Genomic DNA, 19,313 nt, shown 5'->3' on the forward strand with positions numbered 1-19,313 from the left:
CCACACAGTTTGCTCCCACCCTAGTGAGTCTATGTTCCCACCCAAATTAACCTAAAACCTTCTTTTGATTCTTTTTATGAGATCACATCTGGCCCCACAAGACTAGTCCTATACTACAACATTCTAAAAGAAGATGCCTCATTGAAATGCAAATGTAGTCCAGGACTAGGCTTAATCCCTGTTTTGGGCCCAATCCTATTTCACCCCTTGCCCCCACCACTTAGCCCTTAGCCCTCTGTTTTGCGCATTCACATCCAGTGTTAGGGTGTCCTGATTTTTGTTGCGATAGAGGGGTGGGGTAAAGTGTTGGGGCTACATGGCCCTCCAAACAGAGGTTTTTCAGAGGCACTCCAAGCGGAGTGTTATCAGAAAAAAAGAAAAAAACTGGCGACATGGCTGCGCGAGCGACCAAAGAAACCTACAAATGTGAAAATTTTCTCGGTTAAAAAATTACATTAATCATTGTATTATCTTAGTTTAATGTTGTTTCAATGTATTATGGCTGTTTTCTTCATAACAAGCATAAAAAATCGCTAATAGTATGCTAATGTCTCGGTAGCTAGCTAGCTAACTTTCCCATTCCAACTTAAATAGTTCAGCAGTGTTGACGCCTGAAGCGCCAGAATGTAACTGCTGCACTATTTAAGGTGGAACGGGAAAATTCAAACAAGAAGCTGGTGAATATCTGACTTCAGCTTCATATCACTAAAGAATCAGTGGTGTGCGATAATAAATAACTGTCTTATCCCCCTCTTTGAAGGCATATGATGCTCTAAATGTACCTAAAGCCCAGCAGTGAGGAGCTGAACTTTTCCCTTCTCTGTTATCACTGAAGTCGGGCCGGGTCGCCTACAGAGCAGCGCTAGTAGCTGTTAATGAAGCAATGTTTTTTTGTTTTTTTTAATTTGAGGGTTGTCCCATTTGATAGGGCAAGATTTCAACCACTACCCCTTGTAACTCGGTTCCAAGGGGTTAGGGTGACACTCGAAAACAAGAGGGTAGGGGTAAAAAGAAGAAATGGGATTGAGCCTTGGAAACTCTTTGGGCAAAAACTTTCCTCAATTGTCCCTTTACCCCAAAGGCAGCCTCGTTTGATGACTGAAGTTTGCTTCCTTAGTTTTAAAACTGGAGCCTCGAAGTTAATGAAGCTAAGTAATGGAAGCTTATAGCACATTAGCATTGCAACAAACTCTTGAATGCCTACTCTCAATCAGACATATGTGGTTTCTGACATTTTAGGCTTAAAGATGGCTTCTATTTTTGCCATGCTACATGTGTTTGTCCCTGTTTTGTATATAACAGATGTCAGAAACCACAAAAGCGAGTCTGTTTGAGATCATTTTATGATTATAATGTGAAGATTTGGGCTTGTAGTTTGCATGATGCTAACTGGACTACCTACGCTTCTTGTTAGCTACATTAGCGTCATAGCTAGTGCTAAACTTCAAGGCACCAAACATGTCTTACCTTAGGGATACTGGGAAACCTTTTTCACTGAACCACTGCTTTCATTCATAGGAATATCACACTGTGAATGTCTTTAAAGAATCTGGTGCCAGAACGCTGTCTGTGCTGATATGTGCGGTGCTTAGCCTACAGCCTGAATACATTTCTGCCTCAAAAATTCAAAGTGCAGGGAGTTTAAGATCACAGAAGATCATCATGTAAAGATAATTAAGTGTTTCTGGTGGTTTTGTACTGTGTTTTGACTAACTGTGTTAATATGACAATTGATATTGCTATGTAAAGGCTCCTGATATGTAATAGGTGACCTGTGACTGACCTGACTTCTTCAAGGGTTCTTCAGTAAAGACAGTGGTTCTAAATAAAACCATGAACACCATATGACGTTAAATGGTTCTTTGCATCCTTTTCGAAAGTGGTTTAAGTAGCACCAAAGAGGGTTCTATTGGGTGCTATATAGAACCATTTTCTATCAATCAGAAGAATGATTCCACCAGGCAAAGGACCATTTAAGCAGGCAAATGGTTCTTTGCATGTTCATGGTTCTATATAGGTTCTAATGGTCTGCATTTGGGAGTTAGGGGCCTAGACAATGCTGTACAGTGGCTAAAATGCTAAAAAGCAGGGAAAAAAGGACATGCTGGGAAGGAATATGTAACTTTCCACTGACATCACTGACTTGTGTTTTCTGTTTATGAATATTTGAAGATGCTGTGTTGTTTGTGTGCGTGTGCAAATGTATGAATCCCTCAGAACATTCCAGCTGTGTAAACATCTGCAGTGTCCTGAGGGGATTATATAGCCTAGCAGAGTAAATATAGCCCTCAGCATCCCTGCACATCTGATACCTTGAGCTGTCTAAGCATGTATGGAAAGGAAAGCTGAAAAACAAAAAGAAAAACAGACCTAGAGAAGACAGTCATTGGTCATTTCCATTATGAGCGTAAGTTTGTTCTTTATATTGCACTGTTTTGTTCATTTTTATAGTGTCTATAGTGTCTATTTTTCTTTGCTCTGTGTTCTTTATATGCATCGGTTAAGTGCTTTAGCATTGTACTGTGTACAGGAAATACCAATTGTGTTCTTTTTTGAATGCCTCAGAATATGGTGTACATTTTGAAAACACACAAACTGTATACTGCTGTTTGCATCGTGTCTTGGCCTTCAAATGCTGCTCTGCTAAAGCAAATCTATTTTATTTAATTGTGGCCTAAGCTATTTTAATAAAAACAAATGTTGGGCAAAATATTGGCAGATATTTATTGTCTACATGTACTTACGTAATCAATGCATACATAATATGTAAGTGTACACAATGAAAAAAGATGTTTTTTCAAGGGTTCTTTACTAAAGACAGTGGTTCTATTTAGAACTATGAGTTCTATATAACACAATTTCATGCTTAAATAGCTTTTTGTATACACATTTGAAAAAAATTCTTTCAGGATTCTTTAGTAAAGAAAATAGTTCTATATAGAACATAAACACTCAAAGAACCCTTTGCATGATTAATGATCTTCAGATTAATGGAGAAGATGGTTCTAAATAGAACTATTTTGAAAATGGTTCTATATATAGCACCAAAAAGGGTTCTTCAATTGTTATGAAGTCAACCTTGTAACAATAGAAGAGCGCTTTTTGGTGCTAGAACCATTTTCAAAAAGGTTCTATATAGAACCATGTATAACATCCTCCTCCAATCTGAAGAATGTGAAAATAGTTTGACGTAGAATATGTACTTTTCACCTGGACAAACTTATTTAGGTTACACAGTTTGGCCCTAAACCACTGTTGTACCTTTGAGGGAACATTTACATGGTTTGTACCTTGATGAACAAAAAATCAACCTGTACAGAACCTTTATTTTTAACAGTGTAGCTCCGCCCATTCACACTGAAGTTATAAGGAGTGTTTTGGTCCACTGCTTTTTGAATTCGGCTAGTCAGACTGTAGAATGTTGCATAGCAACAAACTTATACACCGATCAGGCATAACATTATGACCACCTCCTTGTTTCTACACTCACTGTCCATTTTATCAGCTCCACTTACTATATAGGTGCACTTTGTAGTTCTACAGTTACAGACTGTAGTCCATCTGTTTCTCTGCATACTTTGGTAGCCCCCTTTTACCCTGTTCTTCAGTGGTCAGGACCCCCATGGACCCTCACAGAGCAGGTACTATTTGGGTGGTGGATCATTCTCAGCACTGCAGTAACACTGACGTGGTGCTGGTGTGTTAGTGTGTGTTGCGCTGGTCTGAGTGGATCAGACACAGCAGTGCTGCTGGAGTTTTTAAACACCTCAGTGTCACTGCTGGACTGAGAATAGTCCACCATCCAGAAATATCCAGCCAGCAGCATCCTGTGGGCAGCGTCCTGTGACCACTGATGAAAGACTAGAGGATGACCAACACAAACCGTGCAGCAGCAGATGAGCTATCGTCTCTGACTTTACATCTACATCTGCCCTTCCCCCATCACAAAATCCAATAAGTGATCAATGGAGACACATTCAAGACGCATGATGGAAATGCCAGGTGTAAATAGCTATACATCCTACTCTCCTCTCACTGACTGATCAGAAACAGAGGTGTGAACAGGACCTCAGAATCTGCACTTCCCACAGATTTTCCCTGCTTGTTTTTAAGAGCTACGAGCCAGAAATAATGTAAGAAGAAGCATGTCAAGGCAGAAACTCTAGGGGTGGGCGTGGTGGGGTTAGGAGGGTTCACATCATTCTTCAGTCTGTTAAAAATCAAAGCCCTAATGTCCTGTAAAACTGCTGTCAAACAAAACTGCCTGCAGACGTATAATAATGACTCCTTCTGGGAAATAAAGACTCACAATATGATCATTTTGTTTATTAAAATCCACACTAAAGGCAACACATCATCACTGTAACCACATACCTGCACACCATTGCTCGTATAATTCATATGCCAGTGCTGTGTTACAGTCTTTCACACAGTAAATGGAGACATTGTCACAGTGCTGATCTGACAGGGATGATCCTACAAGATCAGACACATAGATATTAAAAACGTAATCATAACATATCACAAATGCTAATAATCTGGACCAGGATGTACAATTAGATGTAAAGGACCCATATTGTATGTAAGCTTTGCTAATGTTCCAAAACATACTCTTCACTAAAACCCTCCATCACTGGATGCTAAGCTTCAAAACAGCCCAGTTTGAATGCATATTTCCTGTGATGTCATCAAAATCAACACTTTTACAATTATATCAGCCTATTCAGCCTACAGCAGTTTAGCCCCACCCCAATCACACTGAAGTTATAAGGAGTGTTTCAGCCTGGGCCACTTTATGAATGATAAACAATCCTAAAGCCACAGAATTGATTTCATGCTCAGGTCCTTCAAAGAAGCCAAGAGATTGTGTGGAAAAGGCAGATTCTACAACCCCATTTCCAGAAAAGTTGGGACGCTGTGCAGAATGTAAATAAAAACAGAATGCAATGATATGAAAATCATGTAAACCATATTTTTTTAAAGGAAAATACTACAAAGACAACATATCAAACGTTGAACCTGAGAAATTGTTTTTTTGAAAAATGTATGGTCATTTTGAATTTGATGGTTCTTCAATGGCTCTTTTTTAGAACCATGAGTTCTATAGAGAACCATTTTATGCTTAAATAGCTTTTTGTATACACACTTGAAAAAGATGGCTCTTTAAGGATTCTTTAGTAAAGAAAATGGTTCTATATAGAACCAGGAACACTCAAAGAACCCTTTGCATGATTAAAGGGTTCTTTGCATAGTGAAATGGATCACATCAAATCACATCATTCTTCAGTCTGTTAAAAATCAAAGCCCTAATGTCCTATAAAACTGCTGTCAAACAAAACTGCCCACAGACGTATAATAATGACTCCTTTGGGAAATAAAGTAGACTCACAATATGATCGTCTTTTTTATTTAAATCCACATTAAAAGCAACACGTCATCACTGTAACCACATACCTGCACACTATTGCTCATATCATTGATATGTCAGCGCTGTGTTACAGTTTGATTCACACAGTAAATGAAGACATTGTCACAGTGCTGATCTGTTAGGAATGATCCTAAAGGATCAGAGAGTCAGAAAATCCATCCCTTGTGTTTGTATGTAGAAGTAATAGTACACTGTTAAAAACAGATGGTTCTTTAAGGGTTCTTTAGTAATGAGAATGTTTTATATAAAAAACCATGAAAACTCAAAAAACCCTTTGCATGATTAAAAGGGGTTCTTTGCACTGTGAAAGCATTCTTCAGTTTGAAGGTTTCGTTGAGTGTTCATGGTTCTTTATTGAACGATTTTCAAGAACCATCTTTTTTATGAGTGTATACAATGTTGTGACTTGAAAAATACTGGAAACTGATTGGCACTAAAAATACTCATTGAAAAACACTGAAAAACTGACATTGAAGATTGACAATGAAAACACTGGACTGGACTGTTGTTGAAAAACAAAGGAAACTGACTGGCATTGAAAAACGCTGGAACTGCCATTGAAGAAAAATGGAAACTTATTAGCCTTGAAAAACAATGGAAACAGATGGGCTTTGAAAAACAATGTAATTGATTAGTATTTAAAAACACTGGACACTGAGTGTTGTTGAAAAAGAGTGGTAAATGATTAGCATTAAATATGTAAACTGATTGCCACTGAAAACAGTGGAAACTGGCATTGAAAACGATGGAAACTAGTAGGCATTGAAAAACAGTGGAAACTGATAGGCATTGAAAAACAATGAAAATTAATTTTCACCAAAAAACAATGGAAACTGATAAGCATTAAGAACACTGGAAATTGATAGGCATTGAAAAACAATGGAAACAGATTGGAATTGAAAATGATGGAAACTGGTAGGCATTGAAAAACAGTGGAAACTGGTAGGCATTGAAAAACAATGAAAACGGATAGGCATTGAAAAACAATGGAAACGGATTGGCATTTAAAACGATGGAAACTGATTGGCATTGAAAATTATGGAAGCTGACTGGCTTTGAAAAGCAATAGAAACTGATAGACATTAAAAAACAATGGAAATTGATTGTCACCAAAAAACAATGGAAATTGATGCCCACTGAAAAACAATGGAAACTCATTGGCACTGAAACAATGGAATTTGATTAGTATTGAAAAACACTGGACACTGTTGTTGAAAACCCATGGTAAATGATTAGAAGTAAAAATGTAAACTGGCACAGAAAACAGTGAAAACTGGCATTGAAAAACACTGGCATTAAAGAACAATGGAAACTAGTAGGATTGAAAAACAGTAGAACCTGATTGGCTTTGAAAAACTATACAAACTGATAGGTATTGAAGAACAATGGAAACTTATTGGCATGGAGAAAATGTAAATTGACTGGCAGAGAAACAGCGTGGGACTCAATGTTTTTTCTAAAATAAGTGTTCATCCTGTCACTTTCTGAAGAGTTGAGTCCCTCATGTAGTTCTGCCCAAAATAACCAATATTCCAGTTCTGCTTGAGACTGTGGGTCCTCTATCCGTTCTCCCTCTTCCTTTCATCACCACTCACTGTGTTTCATTTCTCTCTGCATTCGGTGATTCTGCTCTGGGTATGAGAGAGGGTGAGTTGCCCCTTACTCTCTCTCACAGGCTCTCACGGACAGCCGCAAAAACTTTTTGGCAACACTTTATAATAAGCTCTGATACATCCTTCACTCTGCAGCTCCCTTTAAACGAGGTGAGCCAGGTTCAACTCCCAGACAAGTCCTAGTTGAGCCCCAGCCAAGGCTGAATGACAGCATCTGTCAAGGCAGGAAAGCAGGGTGAAAAAAGAAAAACAGCCAAAGAAAATATGTCTCTGATTATATCCAGAAAAGATCACAGACATGAAGTGTTATCAAATACAATGAACTCTGTACTCCTTAAACTGCAGCCGTATTATTCAGTAATTACTGTAAATGATTCAGTCAGTATTTTTAAAATTTTCAGTACTTACTGTCAATTATTCAATGGCTACTATCAATTATTTAGTTTATTCAGTAACTATAAATTATTCAGTTACTACTATTTTTCAATAACCAATTATTCAGTTATGAATATCAATTACTCAGTAACTATTTTAAATAATTCAATTGGTACCATCAATTATTCAGTAACAACTATCAATGATTCAGTAACAACAATACATTATTAAGGGACTTCTATCAATTCTTCAGTAACTACTATCAATTATTCAGTAAATACTATCAATTATTCAGTAACTACTATCAATTATTCAGTGACAAATATCAATTATTCAGTAACTGCTATCAATTATTCAGTGACTACTGTTAATTATTCAGTAACTACTATCAATTATTCAGTAACTACTATCAATTATTCAGTAACTGCTATCGATTATTGTGTAACAAACATCAATTATTCAGTAACCACTATCAATTGTTCAGTTACTATTCTTAATTATTCAATAACCATTATCAATTATTCAGTTACTACATCAATTATTCAACAACTGCTATCAATTTTTCAGTAAGCACTATCAATTATTCAGTAACTGCTATCAATTGTTCAGTTCAATGATCAGTTCAATGATCAATTATTTAGAAACAACTAACAATTATTCAACAATTACTGTAAATTATTCAGTCTGTATTATTAAAAATTCCAGTTATTACTATGAAGTCTGCGGTAAATACTACAAAATATTCAGTAACTGCTACAAGTAGCTACTATAAATTATAAAATTCTTTAACTGATATAGATTATTCAGCAACTACTATGAATTATTCAATAACTATTATGGCTTAAATCAGTAAATACTGTAACTCATGTGTAATTAGAGTAAGGACTGGAAGTATAGACACAAATACCTTTAGAGTTTAAGGTGGTAATCTTCCAGTTTTCCTTAGCCTTGATATGTACTTTAAAACTTTCTTTATTGGCATGATTGACAGTATTACACTGTTCACTACTTGTTATCCATTTGATATAACAGGGTTTGCGTATTTAAATTTTTCTTACCCTCTGGAACTGGCCCTGAGGATATACTCTTAGTCGTTTCCAGCCCTTTTTAAAATTATTCTTTTCTCTCCAAATTCAAACCAAAAACTGTTGTGAACTTACGCTGATGATGCCACACATTCTCTTTAATTAATGAGAGTACAGTCAGCATATAGATCTCTCAACCTAAACTTAAAAAGCTGAAATACTTATTTACTCTCAACATATTTTCAGTTTGTCAGTCACATTGTTCATTTTTAATTGTAAAATTCTGAGGAAAAAAAATCCCCAGCTCTTTTTTCAGAAATTCTGACACTTTTTGTCTCATTTAAGAAAATATTAACGTTTCTGAAGATATTAAGCCTTTATCATCATTGAACATCATTTAACAGAGATTTCCCTGCCAATATATAAAAAAAGTAAACGAAACTTTTAACTTAAAGACCTTACGTTGCCATTTATTATTTATTATTTATTATTTGACATTTAGATTAACTCAAAATTATAAGGAACCTTTTTTTAACTTTTAACTTTTTAAAGTTAAAATCCTCAATTTTTTACAGAATGTCAATTGTGGCAAATTATTTGTTGCTTGCTGTTGATTTGGTTATCCATTAATCCTCAGAATTACTTTTAACCCTGTCAATCATACATCCTTATTGGATGTCTTAAGCACATGATTGGCCTAGAGAATTCCGAGCTGCCTACGTCACAGGACTTTCTCAGTTAATGTTGGCCATTTATTTTCCCTTTTTTGCCACTATTGATTTATGGGGTCCCTCAAGGATCTATATTAGTCCCTGTTCTCTTCTCACGTATAGTTTTTCATTGTTTCTTAGTATGCTATGTCCTTCCATTGTAGTCTGATGATACTCCACCATATCCCTTTCAAAAGCCTAATGATCCACACTGTTTCACTAATTGCCTTGAGGATGTAAACTTGAAATGGCCAACCGTTTTTTTTTTTTTAATCAAAACAAATGTGACATCATTCTTTTTGGCTATTTGGCTATTTTTACTACAAATGTTTGTATGCAACTGAGAAAATGCATAAAGAGCATTAAAAACATTGGCATTGATAACTTTTCGCATTAAGGCATTATTAACACATTAACTTTATTATTAATAATATGTGGTGTCTAAACAACGTATGTTTGTCCTTAACCTTTGACTTTGTTTAAACATTGTGTTTATATCCAAGGCTAACATCTGCTGCATTACTTTAAATACAGTATAAATAGGTATGATTCACTGTAGTCTAGATACTGTCACACAGTGTGTCATCACTGCAGTTCCTCTCTTTGTCTGAAAGCGATCCAAACATGCCAGCATGGCTGAATCCAACATCTGAGGTGTTTTGGCTTGAAGCTGTAACAGATCCTTAATCGCTGTGGATCTTATCAACATCCCGGCATGAACTCATCACTCCAGCAGGCCTAAGGCCATCCACAAAATGCTAATACATAACTGCTGAAGTGATTACATTCCCCACACAGGACCACACTGGCATTACTGCAGTGAAACATGACATTGATGAAGGGCTTCATGTAAAATGTAAAAACAAAATGGGAAATGTAGGAGGGCCTGGAGGGAGGCATCTGGGACCCTGTAATTAACCTCTTGGAGCCCTGAAATGTCACAAACTCAGTGGCTGAATCATGACTTTTAGATTTAGGCCTTCAGTTTGAGATAGAAATGTCAAAGCTCATAAAATATTAAAGGGCTCGTATCACGGAAAACTGACTTTTCCTCACTTTTTCCCAAAATAAAGAAGACTGAAGTTGTATGTAAACACTGTTACAGTTTTAAATATGTTTATCATACAGTCCATATATGGAAACAAGGCTCTTTTGAATTCATTGTTTTTGTGATGTCATGAGAACCAACTCATTTACATACATACATCTACACCGATCAGGCATAACATTATTTACATTTACATTTACATTTACATCATTTAGCAGACGCTCTCATCCAGAGCGACTTACAAAAAGTGCTTTGTCTATCCAGAGAAAGAATCTTTGCTAGCTACCAATAGGTTAGAGAGAAAGACAGTCCTAAACTTAGATACTGCTAGAATCAGAAGGTCATTGACACCTAGTGAAAAGGGACAGAGTTAAACACAGAACAGTGCAATACAATACATAAGTGCTGTACAATACATACAATCAATACTTAATTTAGTGCTCATTTAAGTGCTGAATAAACAGGTGTGTCTTCAGTCTGCGTTTGAAGACAGCGAGAGACTCTGCTGTACGGACAGCCAGTGGGAGTTCGTTCCACCACCTGGGTGCCAGCACAGAGAACAGTCTAGACGTTTGCCTTCCGCGCGCTTTGAAGGATGGCGGGTCAAGCCGAGCTGTACTCGACGCTCGAAGCGCTCGTGGTACAGTTCGAGATTTGACCATTGCCATCAAGTAGGGAGGGGCTGGTCCATTTTTGGCTTTGTAGGCAAGCATAAGGGTTTTAAATCTGATGCGTGCAGCTACAGGAAGCCAGTGAAGGGAGCGCAGCAGTGGTGTGACGTGGCTGAACTTTGGGAGATTGAAGATGAGTCTTGCTGCTGCATTCTGGATGAGTTGCAGAGGCCTGATGGCCTGCATCGGAAGACCAGCCAAGAGCGAGTTGCAGTAGTCAAGCCTTGAGATGACAAGAGACTGCACTAGCACCTGGGTGGCCTCTCGAGAGAGAAAGGGTCGGATCCTCCGGATGTTGAACAGGAGAAATCTGCATGACCGAGTTAGGTTCGCAATGTGAGTCGAGAACGATAACTGGCCATCCAGAACCACACCAAGACTTGACGGGACAATCAGAGAGTTCTCGAATGAGATGGCAAGATCATCATGAGGACCTGTAGTTGCAGGGATGAATAGCAGCTCAGTCTTGCTAGGATTGAGCTTTAGGTGGTGAGCTGCCATCCATGAAGAGATGTCAGACAGACATGCCGAGATTCGACTTGAAACCTGTGTGTCAGAGGGTGAGAAAGAAAGCATTAGTTGAGTGTCATCAGCATAACAGTGATAAGAGAAGCCATGAGATGATATTACATTGCCAAGAGAGCTAGTGTAAAGAGAGAAGAGGACCTAGCACCGAGCCTTGTGGGACACCAGTGGAGAGCCTGCATGGAGAGGATGTGGACCCTCTCCATGTTACCTGATAAGAGCGATCCTCCAGATAGGACTCGAACCATTTCCACGCAGAGCCAGTGATTCCAAGGTTGGAGAGGACGTCCAGAAGGATTGTGTGGTTGACCGTGTCAAAAGCTGCTGAGAGGTCAAGAAGAATCAGGACAGATGACATACTGGCTGATCTTGCTGACTGGAGCTTCTCTGTCACTGCTATAAGAGCAGTTTCTGTTGAGTGCGCTGGTTTGAAGCCAGACTGGTTGGGGTCCTGGAGCTGGTTCTGCGTGAGAAAGAGAGACAGTTGATTATAGACTGCACGTTCAAGAATTTTTGAAAGGAAAGAAAGGAGTGATACCGGTCTGTAGTTGTTGACATTAGAGCTGTCAAGCGATGGGCTTCTTCAGGATGGGAAGTACTCTTGCGGTCTTCAAAGTTGACGGTACTTCACCAGATGACAAGGACTTGTTTATGAGAAAAGTGATGAAGGGCAGTAGATCCTTGGAGATTGACTGGAACAGTGCGGATGGAATGGGATCCAGTGGGCAGGTGGTTGGGTTACTGGACCACCTCCTTGTTTCTATACTCATTGTCCATTTTATCAGCTCCACTTACTATATAGGTGCACTTTGTAGTTATACAGTTACAGACTGTAGTCCATCTGTTTCTCTGTATACTTTGTTAGCCCCCTTTTACCATGTTCTTCAGTGGTCAGGACCCCCACGGACCCTCATAGAGCAGTGCTGCTGGACTTTTTAAACACCTCAGTGTCACTGCTGGACTGAGAATAGTCCACCAACCAAAAATATCCAGCCAACAGTGTCCTGTGGGCAGCGTCCTGTGACCACTGATGAAGGACTAGAGGATGACCAACACAAACTGTGCAGCAGCAGATGAGCTATCCTCTCTGACTTTACATCTACAAGGTGGACTGACAAGGTAGGTGTGTCTAATAGAGTGGACAGTGAGTGGACACAGTGTTTAAAAACTCCAGCAGCACTGCTGTGTCTGATCCACTCAGAACAGCACAACACACACTAACACACCACCACCATATCAGTGTTACTGCAGTGCTGAGAATGATCCACCACCCAAATAGTACCTGCTCTGTGAGGGTCCATGGGGGTCCTGACCACTGAAGAACAGGGTAAAAGGGGGCTAACAAAGTGTGCAGAGAAACAAATGGACTACAGTCTGTAATTGTAGAACTACAAAGTGCACCTATATAGTAAGTGGAGCTGATAAAATGTACAATGAGTGTAGAAACAAGGAGGTGGTCATAATGTTATGCCTGATCGGTGTATTTGGCCTACAGCAGTTCAGCCCCGCCCATTCAGACTGAAGTTATAAGGAGTTTTTGAGCTCTAAGTGCTTTTTGAATGAGACCAGCCAATCAGAACAGAGCTCATTTATCTTGTATCAGACCATGTAGAGAGTAGAGAGAAGGACGGATCACTACAAGCCTTCCAGGAAATATTCAAAGGATATTAATAGACAGGAAACTGTCTGGAAACTGGAAATGAGTCATTAACTGATAAGTATACTTAGCTAGTTAGCTGACAACACCTAGCAAAGCCAGGATACTTACCATTTTAGATGTGCTATCTTGAGCTGTTTTCTGCTTGTTTTTTGATTTGTTTATGTTTATGTTTTGATTTGACACACACACGTTTCCAGTGTAGACATCTTGAAGGTCTGGTGACATGATATGATGCTACATTCGAATGCTCACTTGATGTTAGGATGTGGTGTCAGTCTTTAAGGTACAGTAACAAAACTAGCCTGTTTAAAGGGATAAAGAGGTTGGACAATGATCAAAAATGAATTATGACCATTGTTGGTTCATAAAACCACACAAATATTATGTTTTTAAGGAATGTTCTACCATTCGGACGCCTCTGCCACTCGCTGGTAATAATTTTCTGGCACTACGTTAACTCTCTGGCGGCTTGAGTCAGCGGCTCATACTGGTAAGGCTCAAAACACACTGCCTGATCAGAAACACCTTCCCTCGTCGAAGATGGGGATGGTAGTGGAGAAAAATCTTCAACCTTGTAAGACCTCTTAGTCACAAAAGTGCTGTTCTGTCACTCTCAATATTTTCTGGTAGCTAATATTAATTATAAAAATACAGCAGGCCAGTCGCCTGGTTTCCCTCCCCGTCCAACCTCTAAACCCATATATCACTGCCAAACCCATAGATCTAGGAGCTTGGAGTGGAGGTGGCTGAAAATAGTAGGGTGTAGTTACTCTTTAAAAGAGATATTTCAGAGGCGAAATACAGCAGAACAGCACCTACTCAAACTTCAGTGTAATCACACTGCATTTTAATGTATGTATGTGTTCTTGACCTTTCTTGTCACAAAATCTAATAGAGAAAAATCTAAAAACTTTAAATCCAGTGCAACAAAAGTACTATTACAGTCATGTCAACCAGTGATATGAATGCTGAAGAATCGCTTTAACTTCCTGAATTAAAGTTTTCTTCTGTGCTGAAAGAGCTCTTTAGCTGCAAGGCCACTTTGTGCTTTTACTCCATCTCTTCTTTTTGCGTATAAAGTTCTACAGTATTTGTAATTTAATAACACCGGGTTGCATTTTTCTCAGAAGTGCACATATATTTCATCCAGCACATCACGCAGACTCCACTCCCACTGAACACCGTGCAGAAAGCACTCCACAGTCCATTTATCTTGGAATAGCTTTTGCTCAAGATCATCAATTTCATTTAGTTTCAAAGGAGTCATTTGACATTTTGCAAGTCTTGAGAAAGTGTTCTCTGATGTAGCTCTCTGTGCATAATGAGTCTGAAATGTTTTAGAGGATGTGCAGAAAATGCTTAAGGCTTGGGATATCCCAAAGGGTTGGGATCGGAGCTGATCCAGGCTTGTTTATCAGATATCAGATAGATTTTGGCCCGATTCAGTTCCAGTCCTTTGGGGTCGAGTTGCCATAAACAGTCATTATCCAATTCCTGGAGCAGTGAGGTGCATATTCAGAGGTTAACAAAGTCTGCAGAGTGGACTGTTTCATAGTAGAAAATGAAAACTTGTGATATCTGCTGCACCAGTGTATCAACAATGTCAACGTTTTGTCTGAACACAAGCAATGTGAGCAAAAGCTATATGACTATTCATTCAAAAAAGTAGAGGAGTCCCACAAGGTTCTGTTTTGGGGCCCTTGCATTTCTCTTTGTACATGGTGCCTCTAGGTAACTTCATGAGGAAACATGAACACATTTCCATTCCCTCTGAAAATCAAGGCTATATTTGACAGGCTTACCAGCTGTGTGTCAGATAGTTCTCAGTGGATGTCACAAAATGTTCTACAACTAAATCTAGAAAAAAACGGAAAGTTTGGCCTTTCCCATCTCAGAGCGACACAGAGAAACTTGTTCATGCATTTGTTGCAAGCAGTGCAAAGTTACAGTAAAGCTCTTTTTACTGGACTCCCTAAGAAAACAATCAATCCTCTTGTAATATCCTCACTCTCTCTCTCTCTCTCTCTCTCTCTCTCTCTCTCTCTCTCTGTCTTTTGTTTTCTGGTTTCCCTGTGTTTTCTAGTGCAGTGTGCTTTTGTTGTTGTGTTAGCTCCTCCTCGTCCTGCCCTGACTTCAGCCTTCACCTGCTCCTTGTTTCGTAGCCCTGCCCTCTCATTAGTCCCAGGTGTTCCCTTGTCTTCTGTGTTAGTATATGAACACCTGTGTTTCTCTATCCAGCACTGTTGCATGTTCCTGGTTTATGTTTGTGATCTTGTTTTCCTGCTTGTGTTTTTTTTTTTGTGTGTGCACGTCCAGACTTTGTATTTCATTGTTTTCCTAGTCCATGTTCTTAGTAGTTCTCTTTGTTACTTTGTTTTGGTGGGTTCTCCATAGATCCTAGTACTATTTATCTACCTGCTTATTATTGGATTATCCACATAAGGACTTTAAGGACACTCACACTTATACCCTGCCTCGCCAGCCTATGTGTTACACCTCTACAACTCATACAAAACGTACTAGCACAGATTTAAAAAAAACTGCACTGGCTGCCTGTATCGTTTAGGATAGATATTAACATACTTTTACTAGTTTTCAAAGCTCTAAATGACCTTAAAGCACCCGCTTATCTCCCAGGATGTCTGTTTATGTTCCAACATGTGATCTTAGATCTGCAGATACTGCGGATTCTGACCTTTTGTAAAACACAGAATACTGGAGATGCCCTTTGGTATTATGCTTCTGAACTGTGGAAGTCATTTCCACCTTTCATTAGGCACTCAAGCTCAGTGCACACTCTAAGCAAATCTTTTAACTTAGCAATGAATTAAAATTCTACCTCTGATTGCATCAAATGATTGCCTTATTAAGCTAAATGCCAGCAGCAAGCAGTTGTATCTCTACGGATGAGCCTTTTAGAGTGAGATATAGGCCTTGATGCTGAACCAGAAAAATATTCTTGTGATCCTATTTTAAGAAGCTGTTTCTGAATTAGGTAATAAGTTTATTGTTCATTTGCTGACCGCTACTCCACCATGTATTTTGCTAGTTTGTTTTTGTTGTGGGCTTGTTCTGCTAAATATTCTGTTATTAGTTGTTTTGCATGTCAGTCAGGCTCTGTCCTATCAGACTTTGCAGCTCTCAAAATCCACCCGGTCTGCCTTACAAGTAGTGTTGCCAGATTGGGTAGATCCTGGCCAAATTGGGCAGATTTTAGTTTGATTTGACTTTGAAAAAAAAGTCTTTTGGTGGGAGGACAAAATGAAGGCTGGTCTTTAAAGAGTATATGAAATTAATACACTGTGTGATTTGACTGAAAAGGCCTAACGTCTCCTGACATCAGTTGGCAAAACTTTGATTGACATACATTTTAGCCATTGCCCCACCCATGTGCATCGTTTGCAATCGACAGCGATTAGCAGTTACCTAGCAGTTTATTACTGATGTACTGGTTTATATAATCTCTGAAAACATTGATGATTTTGTGCAAACTCTGCAAGTTCTGGAAATAAGATACACATACAAAGCAAATAATTTTATCATTTTAATGTATTTAGTTGTCCAAGCATTTAGATGTGACAGTGCCATTAATAACAACTTGCAAGACATGAGCAGTTAACATACCCAGAAGCTTATTATTGATTTCATGTTGGTTACAGGCTGGATTATTTTGTATTGTGGTTAAAATGACCTTTTGTTGGGTGTTTTCCATGCATTTGGGCCAGTCAATATTGTTTTGGCTGGAAACTATAGAAGCAATCTGACAACCCTGCTTATAAGCCTGTATTTCAGGGCAGTCTTACACAGCTTGCAGAGGAATTGGTTTAATCTTGTGTAGCAATTCCATGAATAAATTACTTTGGTACTTTGTGATACCTGTTCTATCCACTGGTTTTTGCTGATGTTGTGTATCAGGCACTCCAACTAGTCCACTGCTGCCTACAGCGCCATCATAACAAATTTGGTGAAAATTGACCAAACAATAAAGACATTACGGCCAATTTAATAATGCCCTCTGAAATGTCTCTGCACAAGCTTGCTGCATGGGACCCTCAGTTATGGTAATGTATTGTTCCTAGGGTCATATGTCGCCTATTAGTAACTTTATGCACTACCCGGATGCTTTCCGGTTATGGTTACCCTCCACTGAGTCAGAGCTAGGGGGCAGTTCTCTGGCTAACCACTGAGCGCTTAAGCCGTCGCTGTGTGTGTTTTGCCCAATAATGAGAATTACACATTTTCTAGAATGCTCTCTGGTATCATTTTTTCCTTGAGGATGTCACAATATGAAATAATTGTGTATTCATTCCACCATAGAGTGATTATTTTTCAATGTATACTTATATGCATGTCTTAAAAATTAAGTAGTTTCACTGCTGATTATTTATAGAAATAAACATCAGGCCAAATAATCAGGTAAATCAATCAAATTTGATAATGAGGCGTTTTTAAGCAGTCTATAAAATGGTCATCTTTTGGTCCAGACAGGGTTGGCGCCTGCCATTGTGCTGCTCTAGGTGACACATAATTATGTCATTCCCAGCGGATCTGCAACATCACACAAATGTCAATGCTCTGACCATAATGTGTGTATCTAAGCAACACATAGCATCCAGTTTCAGCTGTTGCAGCTTATATATATATATATATATATATATATATATATATATATTATATATATATATGATACAGCTTATAAATATATATATATATATATATATATATATATATATATATATATAAGATGATACTGCACTCAATAATGAGCTGGTTATTGCTCTGCAAAACAGACAAGTGAATTCTGGTCAGACCCTTAGCGTTAGCCTTGTTCTTTTTCTTAAAGAAGCAGCTAATATTGGCCTTCTCCATTAGAAAAATGCTGTTAAAGGCACCTAAAAAATATTGCATACGGAGCAACACTGGAACAAAATTTTAAAATGTGATAAAGCAGTTAAAAAATGTAATTTTAACAATGTAGACATAATATATAAATGCAAATAAATGTTATAAACAACTGCTTCATTTTTTTTTTTTTTCCAAGTAATTTGCTGTCTCACTAAATACTCTTATTTTCTTATATCTGGTGCTGAGCTTTTTCCATTTAGCTCCTTCTGGTTCTTTGTCCCACTGCCTGTACGGCACTGCACCACTCCCCCATGCTGGACCTTGCGGGTGGTGGGCCCACATGGTCCCCCCACGTTGCCTCTTCGGGCTGAGGCCTGGCTCCAGGGGTAGGTCCCGGTGACCCTCTCCCGGGCAGGGTACACAATGTTTTGCGTCCGTTTTTCATGGAGGTTTTTGGATCGAGTTAGTCTGGGTCTTCACTCCAGACCTGTTCGCCCTGGGAGACCCTACCAGGAGCATGTTGCTCCCGACGACTTAGCTCTGAAGATCCCTAGACCACACAAGCCCTTCCGCCACGACAAGGCCCCGATCCAGGAAGGGTCTCGAGGAGGTTCTGGACAACTGTCCGGCGACTCAGGAGTGGTCGGGGTGACTGCGCCCAGGCTGTATTCAGCAGGGGTGGAGAAACTCTGACTTCAAATGAGGATATTGTCGGTCGGTCGAAAGAGCACTTTGAGGAACTCCTTAATCCGGGTGACATGCCTCCCTCACGGGAGTCAGGGCCAGAGGCCTCTGGCGTGTCAAGCTCCATTTCCCTGGTGGAGGTCACTGAGGTAGTTGGCAAGCTCTTCAGTGGCAAGGCACCGGGGGTGGATGAGATTCGTCCGGAGATGCTTAAGGCTCTGGATATTGTGGGGCTGTCGTGGCTGACACGCCTCTGCAATAGTGCATGGACCTCGGGAACAGTACCCTTGGACTGGCAGACCGGGGTGGTGGTCCCTATTTTCAAGAAAGGGGACCGGAGGGTGTGTGCCAACTATCGGGGTATCACACTGCTCAGCCTCCCTGGGAAAGTCTATGCCAAGGTGCTGGAAAGGAGACTTCGGCCGATAGTTGAACCTCAGATTGAGGAGGAACAATGCGGATTCCGTCCCGGCCGTGGAACAATGGACCAGCTTTTCACCCTCTCACGGATTGTTGAGGGGGCATGGGAGTTTGCCAACCCAGTCTACATGTGTTTTGTGGATTTGGAGAAGGCTTACGACCGTGTTCCCCGAGATATCTTGTGGGAGGTCCTCCGGGAGTATGGGGTGCCGGGGTTACTACTCCGGGCCATTCAATCTCTGTACGCCCGGAGTGAGAGCTGTGTTCGTATACTCGGCATTAAGTCGGACTCTTTCAGTGTTAGCGTTG

The sequence above is a fragment of the Colossoma macropomum genome, unplaced genomic scaffold (genome assembly GCF_904425465.1).
Source record: "Colossoma macropomum unplaced genomic scaffold, Colossoma_macropomum, whole genome shotgun sequence".
NCBI classification, from domain to species: Eukaryota; Metazoa; Chordata; class Actinopteri; order Characiformes; family Serrasalmidae; genus Colossoma; species Colossoma macropomum.